At 37.1% G+C, this 17,168-nt stretch overlaps 1 protein-coding gene across 1 annotated transcript in view; it reads left to right on the forward strand.

Annotated features, from left to right (window-relative positions):
- The window catches only part of GPC6 (glypican 6), a gene marked incomplete at its 5' end in the record, with an annotated part of 825,666 nt that overhangs the window by 230,772 nt on the left and 577,726 nt on the right, over positions 1 to 17,168 (forward strand). The window lies entirely within an intron of this gene.

Genomic DNA, 17,168 nt, shown 5'->3' on the forward strand with positions numbered 1-17,168 from the left:
GTCCCCCCACTCTGGCCAGCCCCCCCATATTAATTGTTCAGCATGACAGATGGCATGGAATACTCCTTTGGACGGTTTGGGTCAGCTGTCCTGGGTCTGTCCCCTCCCAGCTCCTGCTGCACCCCCAGCCTGCTGGCTGGCAAGACAATGTGAAAAGCTGAAAAGTCCTTGGCTTAGTGTAAGCACTGCTCTGCAACAATTAAAACATCAGTGTGTTATCAACATTATTCTCATCCTAAATCCCAAACACAGCATCATAGCAGCTACTAGGAGGAAAATTTACTCTATCCTAGTTGAAACTAGGATAATCATATCAGTATCTAAAATCAAACTTAAACTATTTAAAGGTTGTGATCTGTTAAAAATAAATAAATAAATAAATAAAAGGCTGTCACAGTTGAACCTCTCATTTGAACCTCTCATCCTATGATTCTGTAAATATATCTTCTGGCCCAATTTCTAAAATACTCTGAAAAGAGAGTATGAGACCTACCAGCGACCAGCATTATAGTGAAAAACAAAACAAAACTAAAAACAATAACAAAATCAAACACGCACACAAAGAAAAAAACATAAAAATAGTCATTAGGTTGGTTGTTGCCTTGTAACTGAATGTAAAGACTAAAAGCCAGGAGAAGCCATTACTCTGAATATATTCATCACATAGAAATTCTGGTACCTGAACTAAAGAGCTAGAGAAACTGCATACCTCCAATACTGTGTTCACTTTTGGGCCCCTCACTACAGGAAGGACATTGAGGTGCTCTGGAGAGTCCAGAGAAGGGCAACGAAGCTGGTAAGGGGTCTGGAGAACAAGTCTTATGAGAAGCAGCTGAGGAAGCTGAGGTTGTTTAGCCTGGAGAAGAGGAGGCTCAGGGGCAACCCTATCGCTCTCTATAGGTACCTTAGAGGAGGCTGTAGCGAGGTGGGGGTTGGTCTATTCTCTCACGTGCCTGGTGATAGAACAAGGGGGAATGGGCTGAAGTTGCACCAGGGGAGTTTTAGCTTGGATATTAGGAAAAACTTCTTTACTAAAAGGGTTGTTAGGCATTGGAATCAGCTGCCCAGGGAAGTGGTTGAGTCACCATTCCTGGAGGTATTTAAAAGATGTTTAGATGTAAAGCTTAGGGATATGGTTTAGTGGAGGATTTGTTAGGTCAGAGGTTGGACTAGGTGATCTTGGAGGTCTCTTCCAACCTAAATGATTCTGTGATTCTGTGATTCTATAAAGTGTTGCTGGCAGGTTAAGGGAGTCTCCTGACCACTCGTGAGGCCACACCCAGAGTACTGTGCCCAGGGCTGGACAAGAGTCCAATAAAAGCCTATGAAGGACTCGAAGGACTGGAGCATCTCTCCCGTGAGGAGAGGCTTTTGAGTTGGAACTCTTCATCTTGGAGAAGAGGAGGCTCAGAGGGGACATTACCAATGCATATAAATGTCTGAAGGCAGGGTGCAAAGAGAACAGAGCTATGCTCTTTTCAGTGGTGCCCATTGCCAGGACACAAACGGGAACACAGGAGGCTCCCTCTGAACATTAGGCAGCACTTCTGTACTGTGCAGGTGGTGGAGCACTGGCACAGGTTTCCAAGAGGTTGTAGGGTCTCCTCCTTGCAGCTCTTCAAAAGCTACCTGGGTATGATCCTGGATAAACAGCTGTAAGTGGCCCTGCTTGAGCAGGGGATTGACATACAGGAGAGTGTTCCAACTGCAACCATTCTGTGATTCTGTGACTGCCAATTAAAAAAAAAAATACACAAAAAAAGCTTTTAAACATAATTTTGTTAATGGTAATAGTAAACATGGTTTTAGACTATTAAGACTTACAGGAATTCAAGATTTTTGTTGCTCAGTATTTCTAGTTTCTTGCAACAGAAGTACCTTTTGTATCACAGGAAAAAAGAGATAAATGCAGGTGCTTAATTTGATGCTCTTTTAGATATCTTAGATTTCAGTACAGAGGTTGTTTTTTGAATTTATAGTCAGATTATGTATAAGTAGTCATTTAAGTGTGACCACATATTTATATGATATAAGGAAAGGTAAAAAGAAGGACTTTTGATAATGTGATACATGAATCATTCTAGTTAATTTTATCTCAAATAAAACTTTATCCCAAATCCAGTAACGTTCATTTTATATCCTGCTTGGCCAAAGATAGGAGAACTGGGATTCTGTGATTCTTTCATAGAGCAGATGATCATCCCTGGGGCTTCCTATATTTTAGATAAATTATCAGCAAAGGAAAATCAGTAATTCAATACTCAATCAACAGTTAATAATAATTCAGTTATGAATGTAAGACAGAGATAAATGAAAGTTATGTACTTTTGCTGCTGAATTTTACTTTTAATGGTGTTAATGGATGAGTAACTTTAGGTATGTAAATAATCCTGTACAGTTTAGTGGAACTTCCAGTTGTTAAAATTACTCCATTATTACTACTATTATTCTTAATAATATTTTTATTATTTATTATTGCAGAAGTTTACTTTGAAGTTTGTGGATAGCTTTTCATATTTTTGGAAGCAACTTTAACCTAGGATAGATAAAATATCTGTTTCATTACTTAATTGTAATAGTTTTTATATAAGTTTTGTAATTTTGTCATGAGAATACGCAGTATTCATTTTGGATGATAACTCCATTATGACACAATTTTAGCTTTAGATATTTATTTATAACCATATTGAAAGAAGGTTAAACCTACTCAACCCTACTATTTTGTTCTTAAAAAGCATGCTCTCCAACTGGAAGGAGATTGGGAGTAGTCCTAAAGTGATGTTAAAAGAATGCAAGTAGTAATCTGATTCTCCCTCTAGGACATTAATCTTTTAACAGTAGTATCAGCTAAAATTGGCTTTAATAATACAATCATTCAGGAAGTGAATTTGCATTTGGAAGAAAATTATTGGAAACATTTGCACAGTGCTGAAAAGTGCTGCTGTACAAAATGGACATAGAAAATAGGCAAAAAAAAAAAAAAAAGACTATTCATTAAACACATACTTATTAACTCCACCAAATTAATTACACTGCTTTGAAGTCACCTCAGAACACACTTTTTTTTTTTCTTCAAAAACAGTAGACAAGGGAAAGTGTTAAGAAAATGCTTTTGCATTTTCTATTTAATGGAAGTTGTATAAGATTTCCTTTTTTTTTTTTTTTTTTAATGAATAGCTTTTAGTGAAGTTAATAGCACCTGGACTATAATTTTCATCATTACAAAACTATAAATCTCTTTCAAAATCATAAAATACTGTGAGAGCTATTAAGTACTAATATATTGAATTTATTGGGGTTATGAATCCCTAATTTCTAATTTAGAAAAGCACCAACTGATAGAAGAGGTTATTTACTTGCAGCTGTGTGTATTTTTATACCTGTCATTTATAAACCATTCTGAATTTGTTTTTTGTAACCTGAGTCTTTTACAGAATGTGATTTGTTCCCTAATCTCATAAATATATTATAAGCAGATTTATCTCAATATTTTTCATTACAAAAGTGGCCAAACTTGACTACAAATTTTCAGAAAATGTTTTCAACTGTTTCACAGGAAGAAAGTGCAGTTTTTAATGGTGTGCATTTAATTACATATGTAATTCAGTGCAAGTGTTCATCATTTATACATATTATTGGTTTTAGCAACAACTTTCTGGCCAGGTTGTTTAAATCACCATACCAGAGCCGAGTTCCATCTCCTGTGTTTCCTCATTGACCCTAAATCAAACTAGAGGAGGCACACATTAGAGAAATGGGACACATAGAAATAGAAAGTCTGCTCCTGTGACAGTCTATATAGCTATCAGTGAAGAACCTCTTATAGGTGCTTTACACAGTTTATCAGATAAATTAAAACACTTTTGTTCTTATTGTTAATTAAAGATATTACCTTTACTTGCCAAGAGGACAGATAGCTTAGAAAAAATGGAAAAAAATAATTTAATATTGTTCACATATATGGTTTACTAGGTGTACACTTTAACTGAATATTGTCAGTCATTTCTTATAACTAAATTGGTGTTATACAAGAAAATAAAATACATGTGACTTCTTTAGATAGCGAATAATGGTAGTAATCAGGAAAAGAATATTGTGGGTTTTATTATAATATTTTCTGTTATTGTTATTATTTCTTAATGACAGAGAAAGCAAATAGTATTGACAATTGACTAGTATTGACGTCTGTCAATAGTATTGTCTTTCACTGTCATTAAACAAAAGTAATAAAAGGAGTTTTAAAATTGTTTTTACAGTTTTAGGTGTATGCTGGGCAAAGCTAGCAGAGTTTTTTTACAGACATGCCCTAAGTTGGCTTGAAATTTCCATCTGTTATTAGTGTAATACATCTTCCTGATACATCTATGAAGCAGTAGCCAGGGAATGCCTTGTTCTGTGCAGTTTCTGAAAGAAGGAAGCAAGTAAAAAAAAAATGTATTCTAAGTGCTCTGATGTAGACAGAAGCCTAAGAGCCTTGTACTAAAGAGAAGTATATTATACTTCTCTTTATATACTTAATATATATATAGTATATGCTTAATATATATATAGTAGTATATGTATCTATCTATATAGTATAGTAGTATATCTATCTAGATAGATAGATAGATATAATAGTGTATATATATATATATATATATATATATATATACACACTTATACTAAGACTTATACTAAAGAGAAATAACCACAAATAGCCATGATGTTGAAAGTAGTCTTTGCCTCCTTTCTTCCTGGCTCTATCTTCTACAGATTGGCAGAGAAAAAGAATTCTCTTGGAATGATATCTGTCCATATTATGTCAGCTGAAGTGTGCAAGTAAACAGGTTATAGTGCCTTGTCATCTTTATGGGAAATAACATTTATTAACCATAATGAAGAAGAATTACTGATTCATCAAGGAAAATGCAGTGCCTATAAGGCCATATTACAATAATTTTAAAATAAAATAAAGTAAAATAAAACAAAACAAAACAAAACAAATAAAATAAATATATTTTTTTCTGGATTTAAGTGCTTTTATGAAGTCTGTAAAAGTACTCAGGAGTCTTTTTTTTTTTTTTCCATTTCAGTCAAAAATGTCATTTCAAGAATATGATTACATAACAGAAGACTAGATATAGATAGGGATTTCCTTTCAAGCTGATCTTTAATCATAAAGGTCAAACCTTTAACATTAGAACACTGGAAGGGCAAGAAACTCTTTGTCATTGATTTTGGAGACCCTGCACCTCACCATGTATCTCAGGCCAGAGCGTACTGACAAAAGGCAGTAATAGAAAGAGCTAAAAATTTGTTCAGTCTTTAATTGTGGCAAAATTTAATAGAAAAAAAAAATAATAAAACAAGGAACAACAACAACACATATGTAGGACTAATGATAAAATCAGATCTCAGACACTATTTGAAACAGCTGAAATGTGCAATTGTTCCAGGCTAAGGTACTGTCTGCTAAAAGCTTTCATTTTCCTCTTGGTAGAAATTATTATGCTAGCTGGTAACAGCATAGTTTCTGTCAATTATAATGAGCTAAAAGTTCTCAGAGCCATTATATGTTCAAAAATATTGATTTAAAGAATATTGTAATTTTTTGTTTGTTTGTTTGTTTGTTTTTCCTGACAGGCTGCAGGACTACTTGTACTTACAAGTTTGCAGCATCTGCAATGCAAGGTACTCCTGCTTTGTGTCCTCCTCAGGACCTCTTAAAATCAAAGACAATGTCACTCCTTTTTGCCAGGCTTCCTGAATGCATAGTCCTTCATCCTCTGAAGGACCCTCCACTACTCAAGGTTCAGATCTTTGAAAAAGGACTGAGAACTCGTTCAACTACTTTGGTTCCAGAGTCATTGTATACAGAGAGTGTTAGCCTTAAGAAACATGGTGCAAGCCCCCAGGCACACATACCAACTGCCTGGTGCCTCAGTTTCTTCACTGAGTTTCTTCAAGTTTCAATTTTCTTGAAAGACCTGAACACCTCAGCCTGTAGCCAGGCTCTTGGAGATCTGTCAGCTAGTTATTGAAACTAACAGCCTGACAGCAGCAGTGAACAAAGGATTTCAAGAATGTTGGTCTGTGTTGCTGAATCTTGAGATTCCTAAGGAAATAAAATTTATTGAAAATATTTCAGACTTTCTTGCTTTTTCATCAAAAGTTTGTCTACCCATGCTTTAATAATAGAGCAAGTGGTCTCATCCTATAGTTGTCAATATCTGTAAAGAATCTTTAAATTCACATTGATAATTAAAAACCTTGTAATTCATTTTTTTATTCATATTTTACTGCACATCTTTTTCAGTACACTGAACTTATGTTTGTCATATAAGAGAACCAAAACAGCCTAAAAATAGTCAAAGAAAGTCAGTAGGAAAAATATTAGATAAAAGAACTTTCCAACATCACATTATCAGTGAACATCTGTACCCATATTTCTTCCTCCTGTGTCAGCTGGTATCCCCTGTAACTGAAGAAGTGTCATTTTTGGTAGGAGTGGGAAGAAAAAGGCCTGAGTTCCTAAATTGCATAAGTTTTACTGTGGGAAATCACAGACCGTTCTGTTGTACACCTTTAGGAAAGAAGTAAATACTTATTTCTGTAGTTCTGTGTCCATCCTCCTGAAGGAGATGTCACTGGCAATAAGCAGCTTGAAGAAGAAAGGCACCCCTCTCCTGAGGTTATCTTCTTCCACCTGGCCCATTAGTTAGAGTGGCTGGGAACATTTTTTCCCCTGACCCTTGTGAGTCAGCTCTCTCTGAGTCACTTCTAGTAAATTTTGATGTGTACCAAGAGACTCTGCAAGCAAGATACACACAACATAAGAGCACAAGTTAATCATTTTTTGGTTATTATACATGATGGATAACTAGGAGTAATGCAAAGCAGTAATATGATCAATGATGAGACACCCAATAACTTTCTGGTGGCTATGCAGTCATCAGTCAGGCTGGGAATGGGCTGATCTTCCTTGTTGCTGAATATCTACCTTCCAGTTTGCCACTTTTTTTTTTTTTTTTCCCATGGGGTTTTATACCTTCCCATATTAGGTAGACTTCCTTTGAAATCCTCCAACTCTCAAAATCCTGCCACTGGTTTTGTTTCCAGTACCTTTCATGTCTTTAGCATTGACTTTCTCATACTGTAACAGTAATTAGATCTATAAAACTGAGCTGAGTTCATGCAACCAAGCTGCACCAAACAGCTCTCAGACACTGGGACCTTTGCGTGGAGGGTAACAGGATATTATTTGTTGCATGTTTTCGGACTCTCTTGCATTCAGGGATTTATTTATTAGTCTACTTCTGGCCATATTTCTAGCAGGCTTCTTTGGGCAGAACAATAAAAGTATTTTTTTGTTGTTTTGTTTTCACTTTTAATATTTTTTCTCCTATTTTATTTATTTATTTATTTGTACTGTGTCTGTCTGAGAAGTTAGATTTCCCTACAACAGCCCATACAGTGCTCTTGTATCTAGAAGATCATTGGTATCACAGCAATGTTCTTGCTATTGCTGAGTAGTGCTGACACAGCATAAAAGCTGTCTCCCAAGGCCAGTAGGCTGGGGATGGACAAGAGGGGACATCACCAGGACATATGACCTAAACTGACCAAAGAGCACAGGATACCATTACATAACATATGACATTACACCCAGCAATAAAAGCTGAGAAAGAGGAAGGGGGGACTCTCACTGGTCTTCCCAAAAGAATTGCTACCTGTATTGAGGCTCTGCTTCCCAAGACATGGCTGAACATCACTTGCTGATGGGTTACAGAGAATAATTGTTTTCTCATTTTGCTTCTGAGCAGCCTTTGCATTTTATTTTACTTTAAGCTCTTCCTTGTCTCAATCCATGTCCATTTTTTTCATCATATTTCTCACCCCGTTCTTTTGAGGAGGGTGAATGAGAGAGCAGTATATTGGACCGTACCTGTCTGTCAGTGTGAAACCATCTATAAAGTCAAAAACACATAAACATGGAAATTACTTGTTTTTTTGCTTTGCATCGTTTGTCATTGTTAGGTTAATACTTAGGATCTGGAAGGGACAGTTTGTTCTTTACAGTTGTTGATTACAAATAGAAGTAAAAAGAAAAATGACAGAGTTTCTGGCCCTGTAATTTGATGGGTAGACCTTGAGCAACTACAATAAAAGGACTCTAAGGTCTTTATAAGTTTTAGTGTCCTCTTTAATACCTTCTTTTCCTCAAGCAATTAAGAAAAGGGAAAGTTAAAAGGCTGAACTGAGTTCTGTGATTAGGCTGATGAGTATCTCAGTTTATGGCAGAAACACCAAAGTCTTATCACCAAAATGCCTAATACTGCCTTCATATTAAGATCAGCATGACATATATTGTAATTGTCTTTGTGAACTGTTTCTACAACTGAATTTGCAGGAAAGTGTGTCATTACAAACCAAAAAATGGGAAGGTAAGTTTATCTGTTTAATGTTAGCATTAAAAAGTTTCTTTGGGCTGACTGAAGCTATGCGAATGAGAGAAGAACACTGTGGTTAAGGACTCTTAAACTGATGTTGCTAAAATAGTATTAGTATTTTAGAAACATGGATTTTATATATGACAATACAGTGATCAGCAAGGGATCTGCATGTCTTTAAAGTATTCTTGACAGTGTAATCAAATGTCATGACTGTAGTTCATGCAACTTTAACTTTTGTTGCATGTATATTACTAATGGGGTAACCATTAAGGATTTGTTTTGGGCTTATCCTTAAGGATTCATTTTGGCAATATAGCATACCCAGTTAAGCTCAGGCAATGGACTCCACTCTGTCCTGCTGTCGTATTCCTATGGGTACTTGAACTAAGCAGTGTAAACCTGTCTGATTCATCACATCCTGCAATTACATCTTTGGATTTCAGTGTTACATGACACATGTTGATCAAAATGTTTATAATTATATGATTGTGGATAGTGTTATTATAGAATCACAGTATGGTTTGGGTTGGAAGGGACCTTAAAGATCATCTAATTCCAACCCCTCTGACATGGGCAGGGACACCTCCTACTAGACCAGGTTGCCCAAAGCCCCACCCAGCTTGGCCTTGAACACTTCCAGGGATGGGGAATCCACAACTTCTCTGGGCAACCTATACCTGGGCATCCTGCTAATAACTAACTTGTCCTGAGAGCAGCTGAAATACAAAATATGCTTTCACTATGTTTTGTGATCATAGTAAAGTAATGCGTTGTAATGCGTTGCTACTATTCTCTTTCTTGCTATAATGCTGTATAAGATATATATTTCTGATATTATGGTAGGGAACATAATAAATAGCAAAAGTTGGTTGATGGGGAGGGGAAGTTGGCCACTGTTCCCAGGTGGAAACAAGCTTTGAACTCAGAAAATTGCAGCCATCTAGCCAGTGAGATGATGAAACTATACGGTACTGAATCACAGACTTATGGTTTTCTTTTCAAAACGCACTGAGCAAAATGCCAGTAATACACCCCCCAGGAGGTAACTAAAGATTCTTCTCACAAACTGTGCTAGCAAAAACCAATTGTCTGGCTGTGTATGCTTGGAAAATAAAATGAACCTGAGTGTTAGAGTAGTGATACTGCTTCTAGTAGTTTAGTTAGGAAGGCTCTAGGGATTTCAGCTCTTTCTTTAGCATCTGTGTAGTCCTAGTCTGAACAGGTTTGCCTTGGCCTCTGCTTCTGTAACTTATTACTGAGTACTTCCCAAGGACTACAGGGTCAGGGCTTCTTGTAAATGAATGTTCCCTGTGGGACCCATAATGAAGAGACTGTTAACTAATTATCGGTCTATTTGGAAGGCATTCATTTTTTAATTGACCTGAAAGCATTCAAGGAACAAAAGGAATCTGAGGAAAGATTATTTGGGTACAGGGCAAACAAATGAGTCATTCTCCTTCATAGAGTAGTTGCACTGGTTTTTTGGAATCCACTGGATGTGCAAGTTTTTGAAGTTCAACGTTCCAATGATTAAAATTAGGGGAGTGATGTCTGATGACTCGATCTGTATGTTACAGACAGTTTTTCCTGCCTTCCTTCAGCTGTCATTATGTCTGTAAAAATTGCTCCAATCATCACTTGTCAGACCAACATTACAAAGGAATTAATTTAAATCATAATCTGTTTCCTTTTAGTTTAAGTAGGAAAGTTCAATTCTGTGCCTTGAATGTCAGGTGGAATTTTACAGAGGCTGCTTGCAGGCTGTTATACCCCACAGAGAAGATAATTACAAATTCAGAAGAAGCCTTAGGTCTTTTGGTTAGAGATCAGATTTTGTCCAACAAAATGATATTTTCATTTTCACAATTTGAGTAGTGGCTGAGATGATGAAATTCATGTTTCTAATTTAGTTTTAACTGCTAAATAATTTAATGCAGAAAACATGATACTGCTGTTTAGTATTTTTTTAGTTAAAGATGACTGTGAGTCAAATTGTTCTACAGCAGCATTTTCTATTCACGTGTTTGAGTGGCAGATTGATGAAAGTGTTAGGGAAAAATAGTTTTCCATAATAAAAACTTAATAATGCAATCATAAAAAGTTCTCCAATGTTCCAGATTTCACCAGTAATGCACTTAAGAAATTGAAAACTTTGAAAAGCAGGTATTCAGAAACATATTTGCCAATGCAGAAAAAGATGTAAATCTCAAAAGAGTGGGCAAGAGTTAAAGCTCAATGAGAGTTTGGTTTGGTTTTTACTCTATTAACTATTAAAAAAAAATAAAAATAAAAATGTAGAAAATATAGTGGAAAATATTAATCTAGAAGCAAACGAGTTCCAGAGAGCTGAGAGATAAGAAGCTCTGAAGTGTATAATAAATTACACTACCTTGTCCACAAAAGACTGAATATGAGCAGGTCTGAAGCAGATCTGTAAAGACAGATATTTATAATTTTAAAGAACATAGTTAATGAGGAAGCCCAATCACATTAATCTAAATAGCAGTATGAAGGATGAAAACCTTCAATTCAAAAAAGCTTCTTCAATTCCTTTAGGCTCTGTTGATGCCTACAGAGTGTCCAAGTTTGAAAGCACACCTTGAATTCACACTTTTTTTATTAGAATTTATTCATTGTTGAATTCATGAAGCAGTGTGGTCACTGTAAGTTTCAATTTTCACCAGTCATAGTGTTCATACAACCATTCTGTAGAAACAAGAAAATCTGAAATATATATATATACATATATATATATGTGAAATTACGATTTGCATAGAAACTATAAAATATTGACTACCTCAGAAAGAAGTGTTACTGAAATTGTTAAACATATAAATGTGACCTCCTTCTTCCCCTCCCCCCCCCCCAATAAATAAATAAATAAATAAATAAAAATCTGACACTGTAAACATTTTATACAGTTATGCTTCCACAGTGATTGCATCAGGTATTTAGGAAATCTGGTGGCGAAATTGTTAAGGGTAGTGTTATATTCCATAGGGTTTACTGTTCCTTCAAATTCCATCTTCTCCAAATAGCTAACACATTTAATTCAGTTCTGGCATTTTTATACATATCAGAAACAGTTATTCAGCTTGAGACATGTAAATTGCAAATTTTAAAAACTCTTTTATAGCATATTTTGGGGACACCAAACTAAAATATCTGAAGAAGAAGAAGAAGAAGAAGAAGAAGAAGAAGAAGAAGAAGAAGAAGAAGAAGAAGAAGAAGAAGAAGAAGAAGAAGAAGAAGAAGTTGTTCTATAAACTGTTTTTATTACACTTCAAAGCAACATGCTATCCAAATTACCAAATTCAGCTGCAAAATTGACCAATTTGGATCATATGAAGGCGGATGTTAGATTACAGTTGTAATAAAAATGGAATACTAGTAGCTGATAGCATAGGCTACAAAAGGAGGTATGTAGGTCAGTATCTTCAGATGATAATGGTGGTTAGAAGAGTTAGTGTAGCTTGCTGGGAACTGCTGAGTTAGTACTTCTTTAATCTGGCAAAATGCTGGTAGCTACATTCTGTCAAACTTGTCTGTGGAGACACCATTTACCACAAGGAAAAATTAGTCAGTTACATCCAATGACAATTGTAACATAGAAATCTTTACTAAAATTAGCACATGCATGTAGACCATTTGGAGTTTCCCAGGGCAAGAATTTGTACATGAGCTGTGATCATATTTTTAGCCTCCAAAATACATAAGGTGTATAAAAACACAAAACAGTGATTAAACTCCTTTCAAAGTGATACAACACAAATGTTATAAAACACAAATGCTAAATGGTCTCATTCAAGGAAATTGAGAAAGACCAACCAAATAAAGCCTGCAGATTTATTTCCAATTCAAGCAGTCTGTTCTATCAGAGATTTGCACAAAATAAGGGAAAAATCCAAAATAAAGTGCATACCCCTTAAAACAAACAAACGAACAAACCAAAAATTACTTTTCTTTGGATAAAATCATGACCTTTTTATTTTTCTAATGACTGAATGAATGATTTGTCCATTCTAACACGAATTGGAGGTTTAATAAGAACAAACACAAAATGGTAATCACTACTGTTAAAAAGCAAATATTAACACATATTAACATATTAACACATATCAACACATAAGTAATATTAACACATAAAGAAAAGATTATTTGTCAGAGAGTTTCCACTCACCATTCCCAGGAATCATCTCAAGGTTTGGACCAAATTGTGAGTCTTTGGAGCATGCAGCCACTCATGCTCAGTACTAACATGATAGAGCTTATGAGCCTCAATTTTCAAAGCCTTCATCTTTGCTAAGTGCACCTGAACCTCTCAAGCTGATCGGCCAACACTCCACTGCCACAGGGCAAAGGAAAATGTTTTTGCTGTATCTGTAACCTGACCGGAGCCTCCAATGTAGGAAATGAGAGGAAGAAAAAGATAATCTTGAAACAAAATATGAAAAGCAGCATGACATTTTTCATTATTAGTTCTTTCCATGAAAATAGAGGGTGAAGAACTAAAAATGTGTTTTGTTTTGTTTTGTTTTTTGTTTGTTTTAAAAAAGCTGTTTATAAATTAGCAATCTGTAATGAAGATATTAGTAAACATGATTTAGGAAAACACATTGTTAGGAGAGTAAAGCAATGAAGTGATAGAGAAGTTGTGAATGTTTATTTAATTAGGAGTTTCACATTTCATCAGCTAACAGACCCATGAATGAATGAATATCTGTTGAATTAAAATTTTAAAATATATATATATGAAAATATATGTACAGGTATAAGAAATAAGTACAGTAGAAACCTGAATGAATTTGTAGCAGCTAAGCAGGATTTTAAAGTAAATTGGGAAGTAGTTTTTGCAGTAAAGAGAAAATAAGACCATAAAATAAATAAACAAGAGGAATATTAATATTGCTACAAAATTGACTGTTATACTGTGTTCAATATACTTTAATGTGTCATAATATTCAGCATAACATAACATCTTAAAAACCTAGACCCCCAGCTATTACTCAGTAAACACAGTGCCTTGATGAATAACATTAGTTTACTTGACAGTCCAGCAGTTCTGAAAACAAAGAAAACCATATGGAAGAAAGAAAAAAAAAAAAAAAGTGAAATAGAGGAAATAAATTTTAATTTTATTAAAATTCATGACATCAACAGCACTAAAGGATATTGTCATTACAGAAAGTGTAAACAACCAATGTGACTGAAAGTGGGAGAGTAGGTCTCCCTGGTGCTTTCCAATAAGGAAAAGCACCTGGGTTTGTGTAGGAAGGTGTTTTCAGATGTAAGGATAAGATATATATTATTTTATTTAATCAAGCACACAGCACTGCTTCTAAGGACACGGTATGTCAACTTTTCTTGTATTTGTGACACCTAATAAAAACTCAGAACATCGCTGTTACTAACAGAAGGCTTACTGTGTCTTAATATTGTTTGTATTGTATTAATATTGTGCCACTTGCCGAGGTGATGGGCTCCAGGGCAGACGCGTTCTGCAGCGGAGCGGGTGATTGGATAGGCAGGGCTAATTTTTCCGGCATTGAGCCTACTTCAGGGAGCCGCCAGGGCCCGGCAGCCCTTGTGAGGGAGGTGAACGAGGTGAGAACGAGGCATAGGCGGAGCCAGCAGCGCCCCCTCCCCGGCCGTTCACAAGCTATAAGGATGTTGTGAGGCAGTGCAGGGACAAAAGTAGAAAGGCCAAAACTCATCTGGAGCTCAATCTGGCTACTGCCGTTAAAGACAACAAAAAATGTTTTTACAAATGCATCAACGCAAAACAGAGGACTAAGGAGAATCTCCAGCCTTTACTGGATGCGGGGGGTTGAACTTAGTTACAAAAGATGAGGAAAAGGCGGAGGTGATTATTGCCTTCTTTGCCTCAGTCTTTAGCCGCAAAGCCAGTTGCTCTCTGGATAGCCAGTACCCTGAGCTGGTGGAAGGGGATGGGGAGCAGAATGTGGCCCTCACTATCCATGAGGAAACGGTTGGCGAACTGCGACGGCTATTGGATGTGCACAAGTCAATGGGGCCAGATGGGATCCACCCGAGGGTGCTAAGAAAACTGGTGGAGGAGCTGGCCAAACCACTTACCATCATTTATCAGCAGTCCTGGCTATCAGGGGAGGTCCCAGTCGACTGGTGGCTAGCAAATGTGACACCCATCTACAGGAAGGGCCAGAGGGCAGACCTGGGAACCTAGAGGCCTGTCAGTTTGACCTCAGTGCCAGGGAAACTCATGGAGCAGATCCTCCTGAGAGTCATCATGCAGCACTTGCAGGGGAAGCAGGCGATCAGGCCCAGTCAGCATGGTTTATGAAAGGCTGGTCCTGCTTGACGAGCCTGATCTCCTTCTATGACAAAGTGATGTGCTTGGTGGATGAGGGAAAGGCTGTGGATATAGTCTACCTTGACTTCAGCAAGGCTTTTGACACCGTTTCCCACAGCATTCTCCTCAAGAAACTGGCTGCTCATGGCTTGGACTGGCGTACACTTCGTTGGGTCAGAAACTGGCTGGATAGCTGGGCCCAAAGAGTTGTGGTAAATGGAGTCAAATCCAGCTGGAGGCCGGTCACTAGTGGTGTTTCCCAGGGCTCTGTACTGGGACCGGTCCTCTTTAATATCTTTATTGATGTTCTGGATGAGGAGATCGAGTGCACCCTCAGTAAGTTTGCAGATGACACAAAGTTAGGTGCGTGTGTCGATCTGCTCGAGGGTAGGAAGGCTCTGCAGGAGGATCTGGTTAGGCTGCACCGATGGGCTGATGTCAACTGCATGAAGTTCAACAAGGCCAAGTGCCGGGTCCTGCACCTGGGGCGCAATAACCCCAAGCAGAGCTACAGGCTGGGAGAGGAGTGGTAGGAAAGCTGCCTTTTGGAGAAGAACCTGGAAGTATTGGTGGATAGTCAGCTGAGTATGAGCCAGCAGTGTGCTCAGGTGGCCAACAGCATCCTGGTTTGTGTAAGAAGCAGTGTGGCCCGCAGGGCTAGGGAAGTGATTGTCCCCCTGCACTTGGCTGTGGTGAGGCCGCACCTCGAGTACTGTGTTCAGTTTTGGGCCCCTCACTACAAGAAGGACATTGAGGTGCTCGAGTGAGTCCATAGAAGGGCAATGAAGCTGGTGAGGGGTCTGGAGAACAAGTCCTACGAGGAGCAGCTGAGGGAGCTGGGTTTGTTCAACCTGGAGAAAAGGAGGCTGAGGGGTGACCTTATCGCTCTCTATAGGTACCTTAAAGGAGGCTGTAGAGAGATGGGGATTGGTCTGTTCTCCCAAGTGCCTGGTGACAGGACAAGGGGGAACAGGCTTAAGTTGCACCAGGGGAGTTTTAGGTTGGATATTAGGAAGAACTTCTTTACTGAGATGGTTGTGAGGAGTTGGAATGGGCTGCCCAGGGAAGTGGTGGAGTCACCATCTCTTGAGGTCTTTAAAAGACGTTTAGATGTTGAACTTAGTGATATGGTTTAGTGGAGAATTTGTTAGTGTTAGGTCAGAGGTTGGACTCGACGATCTTGAGGTCTCTCCGAACCTACACAATTCTGTGATATTGTCATTCTGTGATATGGTACCTGTTCAGCTGCATGTTATGTGTTGAATAGTTTCTGATTAATGTGACAACAATACTGTGTGTAAAGTGAGCATTTTTTGCCACTGTCATTTATGTTTGACAGCGGCTGGCTCACTGGTCTCTTCATGTGTTGTTTCTGGCTTAGATGTGTGATCTTAAGAAGGGAAAGGAATTATCCTACTGCACTTATAACGCATAGCATTCATAGGAAAGAATACTTATAATATTTTGATGGTCATGGAGTATCTCTTCTCCCATGTTTTTTACATTGTTTTATTTAATGGTGTTTTTGTAAATGATTGGTACTTACAGGTGGTACTGCAGAAGAGTAACTGATAATAAGTAACTGATCCTTTCTGAAGACGTATAGATACGAGATTTTAAAAAATCTTTAGACTGCTAAAATAAAAGTCATAGCATTGTAGTTCACATATTACAAGTTACTGCAGAAAAAATAAGTGAGGGTAGATGGGTTGAGGAATGACTAAACCTCAAATCAAAAGACTTCATTCAAAATCTAAACTAAATTAAAAATAAATAAATAAATAAATAAATAAATAAATAAAGTGAGGGCATACTCAAGACAATGTTTATTCTAAGCATGTACAAACCTCTTTTTGATGCTGTTTTCAAAATGATGCAGCAGCTAAATGTATTACACCCCTGGGAAGTATAAGCCTCAGGGCCTGATTCTCCTCACTACATAATAAGAATGGTGAAAAGTAGTCTTAAAGTAGGTATAAATTGCATTTAAATCTTTTTTATGTCTCAGCAGTGGTACAAAGGGACCTTGATATAAATGAGAATCAGGTCCCCCATATTTATTTAACCCTTGGGCTCTGTATATCATTTTATTTGCTCCTTTAAGAGATTTGCAGAGGGATTTTTAATCAGGATTCAGTGTACAGAAAACTAAATGTTTTCATTGCTTTACAAGTAACTTTAATCATAGAGGCAGATCATTCTTTTTATTTCTCAAGAGGGAATGGCAGAATTTCTTACCTTCACACAAACTGAACTAAATGTTTCTGACACCCTACTACAGTGTCAATTGAAAATTCACATTTCATGTAATAACAGACCATTTTAATTTCATGAGCTAAAGAATTGGTTTCACCTTGCAAATTGTACCAAAGAAAGCAATATTGTCAGGAGAACTGGCACAGTGC

Source organism: Aythya ferina (assembly GCF_964211825.1).
Source record: "Aythya ferina genome assembly, chromosome: 1".
Taxonomy (NCBI): domain Eukaryota; kingdom Metazoa; phylum Chordata; class Aves; order Anseriformes; family Anatidae; genus Aythya; species Aythya ferina.